This window comes from Schistocerca americana, unplaced genomic scaffold (assembly GCF_021461395.2).
Source record: "Schistocerca americana isolate TAMUIC-IGC-003095 unplaced genomic scaffold, iqSchAmer2.1 HiC_scaffold_1464, whole genome shotgun sequence".
Lineage (NCBI taxonomy): Eukaryota > Metazoa > Arthropoda > Insecta > Orthoptera > Acrididae > Schistocerca > Schistocerca americana.
The window spans coordinates 12501-17500 of NW_025725548.1; the positions used below are offsets into that span (position 1 = coordinate 12501).

The 5000-nt window shown below is 52.1% G+C and overlaps 1 non-coding gene across 1 annotated transcript in view; it reads right to left on the reverse strand.

The window, feature by feature from the left end:
• LOC124568342 overlaps window positions 1-1333 on the reverse strand; it is a 1910-nt gene extending 577 nt beyond the window's left edge. Inside the window, exon 1 of the ribosomal RNA XR_006971185.1 lies at window positions 1-1333. This exon is cut by the window's left edge and continues 577 nt beyond it. This is a non-coding gene — a ribosomal RNA (small subunit ribosomal RNA).
• Window positions 1334-5000: the final 3667 nt, after the last annotated feature.

Below are 5000 nucleotides of genomic sequence, written 5' to 3' on the forward strand. Positions count from 1 at the left end.
CCAATCCTTCCGGTGTCCGGGCCTGGTGAGGTTTCCCGTGTTGAGTCAAATTAAGCCGCAGGCTCCACTCCTGGTGGTGCCCTTCCGTCAATTCCTTTAAGTTTCAGCTTTGCAACCATACTTCCCCCGGAACCCAAAAGCTTTGGTTTCCCGGAGGCTGCCCGCCGAGTCATCGGAGGAACTGCGGCGGATCGCTGGCTGGCATCGTTTATGGTTAGAACTAGGGCGGTATCTGATCGCCTTCGAACCTCTAACTTTCGTTCTTGATTAATGAAAACATACTTGGCAAATGCTTTCGCTTCTGTTCGTCTTGCGACGATCCAAGAATTTCACCTCTAACGTCGCAATACGAATGCCCCCGCCTGTCCCTATTAATCATTACCTCGGGTTCCGAAAACCAACAAAATAGAACCGAGGTCCTATTCCATTATTCCATGCACACAGTATTCAGGCGGGCTTGCCTGCTTTAAGCACTCTAATTTGTTCAAAGTAAACGTGCCGGCCCACCGAGACACTCACTCAAGAGCACCCTGGTAGGATTGCAACGGGGTCCGCCTCGGGACGCACGAGCACGCACGAGGCGCGTCGCACGCCTTCAGCTCGCCCCACCGGCAGGACGTCCCACGATACATGCCAGTTAAACACCGACGGGCGGTGAACCAACAGCGTGGGACACAAATCCAACTACGAGCTTTTTAACCGCAACAACTTTAATATACGCTATTGGAGCTGGAATTACCGCGGCTGCTGGCACCAGACTTGCCCTCCAATAGATACTCGTTAAAGGATTTAAAGTGTACTCATTCCGATTACGGGGCCTCGGATGAGTCCCGTATCGTTATTTTTCGTCACTACCTCCCCGTGCCGGGAGTGGGTAATTTGCGCGCCTGCTGCCTTCCTTGGATGTGGTAGCCGTTTCTCAGGCTCCCTCTCCGGAATCGAACCCTGATTCCCCGTTACCCGTTACAACCATGGTAGGCGCAGAACCTACCATCGACAGTTGATAAGGCAGACATTTGAAAGATGCGTCGCCGGTACGAGGACCGTGCGATCAGCCCAAAGTTATTCAGAGTCACCAAGGCAAACGGACCGGACGAGCCGACCGATTGGTTTTGATCTAATAAAAGCGTCCCTTCCATCTCTGGTCGGGACTCTGTTTGCATGTATTAGCTCTAGAATTACCACAGTTATCCAAGTAACGTGGGTACGATCTAAGGAACCATAACTGATTTAATGAGCCATTCGCGGTTTCACCTTAATGCGGCTTGTACTGAGACATGCATGGCTTAATCTTTGAGACAAGCATATGACTACTGGCAGGATCAACCAGGGAGCTGCGTCAACTAGAGCTGAGCAGCCGGCCGCCCGGGAGTGTGTCCCGGGGGCCCGCGCGAACACGCAAGCGTCCGCTCAATTATTCTGCAAACAGGAGGAGGCTGAGCTCCCCTGCACCATACACCTCGAAACCCTCTCAGGTCCCGGCGGCGCGCAGCGCCGTCCTAAGTACTTGGTCGGGTTCGAGAGAGGCGCAATCGCCCGGAGTTTGGCGAGTAGACGCTTTAGGTGCGACCACCCGTGCTCCCAACTGAGCTTGCCGCTGCCGACAGAGGCCCGGGAGCGTGCTGTCGTGGCATTGCCGGCGGGAGACAACACGCGCCACCTACGGTGACCGGCAGCTCCAACGCCAGCGCCACAGAAGGACAAAAGCCCCACTTGGGTGCCGAAGCGAACTCTCCCAGCACAGCGCACGCGCCAACACGTCCGCACAGCTGCGATACAAACCACCTGCGAGAACCGCAGAGGCGACCGAGCAGCAGACGGCGTCGCGGCGCCGAGCGCCGGGCGGCGGCGCATCCTCAGCGCACACAGTCCTCAATCGGACCAGCACACTGCAGATGTCCACCGCGCTTCGCACCGGGCCCGCGAGGACCTACTTTGGCCGCACGGCGCCGCGTGCAGGGTGCGCCGGCGCGCAGCTGCGCCGCCTGCCGCCTCCGTCGGCCGGCGCGCCTGCCACTGGCCGCCCCCACCAGCCGGCTGTAGCGCGTGCGCCCACGCACCGCACGGCCAACACGCCGGGAGGCCCCCCCTCACCGGCCGGGGACGGTCCCACCCAGCCACCGCCGCGTATCGCTTCACACCCACATGCCATTCACGTTCGTGGGCATGGTGGGTATCGCTGCAACAACCGGTTGGTAGCTCAACCGATCGTCGCCATCACTGATTCACCCCTAGCGAGAACAACCGCACCACAACGGTTTACCAGTTGTTCATTTGCGTAACGTCACCAGCAAACGTAGGCGTCCATCGCCATTTGCAAATTCAACGATTGTTGCATGCCTGTGTCAGGTGTCACGACACACTGTCTGCCCACATACACGCAACAACATGTCCACGCTTAGCGAACACGTGGAAGGTGGCCCCCGTACGTATGCGATGTCCATTGCGCGAACGACTGTCAACCGGCCTCTGTCGCATGTCGCAGATGTGGAACGCAGTGCACCGTGCTATCACGGTGTGTGAGAAGAGACGACTACGTCTGACAACACGCGCCACTACATCAACAGACGGCTCATGCTGATCGCCATCCAGGGCATACCACACTGCAATCCAGCTCTTATAGGGAGACGACACGTAGCTGAGTGCACAACATTTGGACCGCATGGTTCGCCGTTGTTGGCGCAGTCGTTGTACGGTCACATGTACCACGATGTATCATTCAGTACATGAGGACCAATGTGCAGTACAGTGTGTGATTTGGACGTACAACATCAGCGGACAGTTGACACAGGCCGTACCACAGCGTAGGCTAAGTGCTTCGCCATGCGAATGCCAATGAACAACTGCAAATGCCAATGAACAACTGCAAAGGGCATTGAGCATGTACGTCCTGCTGCCATCCACATTACAGTGTATAGCTGCAAGGTGTTTAACATGAAGCGATACACTGGGGACCGGGCAGTGCGAGTAGCAAACTATATTGCGGGGGTTGCAGTTAGGCAACACTACACTAATTTAACGCGTCGTATGACAATTACAGAGCAGGTTAAGGCCCAACGTGTGTTGGGTTAAGGCCCAACGTGTGTTGGGTTAAGGCCCAACGTGTGTTGGGTTAAGGCCCAACGTGTGTTGGGTTACGGCCCAACGTGTGTTGGGTTAAGGCCCAACGTGTGTTGGGTTAAGGCCCAACGTGTGTTGGGTTACGTTAAGGGGCAATGTGGGTTACGTTAAGGGGCAATGTGGGTTACGTTAAGGGGCAATGTGGGTTACGTTACGGCGCAATATAGGTTACGTTACGGCGCAATATAGGTTACGTTAAGGGGCAATGTGGGTTACGTTACGGCGCAATATAGGTTACGTTACGGCGCAATATAGGTTACGTTAAGGCGCAATATCGGTTACGTTAAGGCGCAATACAGGTTACGTTAAGGCGCAATACAGGTTACGTTAAGGCGCAATACAGGTTACGTTAAGGCGCAATACAGGTTACGTTAAGGCGCAATACAGGTTACGTTAAGGCGCAATACAGGTTACGTTAAGGCGCAATACAGGTTACGTTAAGGCGCAATGCAGGTTACGTTAAGGCGCAATGCAGGTTACGTTAAGGCGCAATACAGGTTACGTTAAGGCGCAATGCAGGTTACGTTAAGGCGCAATGCAGGTTACGTTAAGGCGCAATACAGGTTACGTTAAGGCGCAATACAGGTTACGTTAAGGCGCAATACAGGTTACGTTAAGGCGCAATACAGGTTACGTTAAGGCGCAATACAGGTTACGTTAAGGCGCAATACAGGTTACGTTAAGGCGCAATACAGGTTACGTTAAGGCGCAATACAGGTTACGTTAAGGCGCAATACAGGTTACGTTAAGGCGCAATACAGGTTACGTTAAGGCGCAATACAGGTTACGTTAAGGCGCAATACAGGTTACGTTAAGGCGCAATACAGGTTACGTTAAGGCGCAATACAGGTTACGTTAAGGCGCAATACAGGTTACGTTAAGGCGCAATACAGGTTACGTTAAGGCGCAATACAGGTTACGTTAAGGCGCAATACAGGTTACGTTAAGGCGCAATACAGGTTACGTTAAGGCGCAATACAGGTTACGTTAAGGCGCAATACAGGTTACGTTAAGGCGCAATACAGGTTACGTTAAGGCGCAATACAGGTTACGTTAAGGCGCAATACAGGTTACGTTAAGGCGCAATACAGGTTACGTTAAGGCGCAATACAGGTTAGGTTAAGGCGCAATACAGGTTAGGTTAAGGTACGACATAGGTTAGGTTAAGGTACGACATAGGTTAGGTTAAGGTACGACATAGGTTAGGTTAAGGTACGACATAGGTTAGGTTAAGGTACGACATAGGTTAGGTTAAGGTACGACATAGGTTAGGTTAAGGTACGACATAGGTTAGGTTAAGGTACGACATAGGTTAGGTTAAGGTACGACATAGGTTAGGTTAAGGTACGACATAGGTTAGGTTAAGGTACGACATAGGTTAGGTTAAGGTACGACATAGGTTAGGTTAAGGTACGACATAGGTTAGGTTAAGGTACGACATAGGTTAGGTTAAGGTACGACATAGGTTAGGTTAAGGTACGACATAGGTTAGGTTAAGGTACGACATAGGTTAGGTTAAGGTACGACATAGGTTAGGTTAAGGTACGACATAGGTTAGGTTAAGGTACGACATAGGTTAGGTTAAGGTACGACATAGGTTAGGTTAAGGTACGACATAGGTTAGGTTAAGGTACGACATAGGTTAGGTTAAGGTACGACATAGGTTAGGTTAAGGTACGACATAGGTTAGGTTAAGGTACGACATAGGTTAGGTTAAGGTACGACATAGGTTAGGTTAAGGTACGACATAGGTTAGGTTAAGGTACGACATAGGTTAGGTTAAGGTACGACATAGGTTAGGTTAAGGTACGACATAGGTTAGGTTAAGGTACGACATAGGTTAGGTTAAGGTACGACATAGGTTAGGTTAAGGTACGACA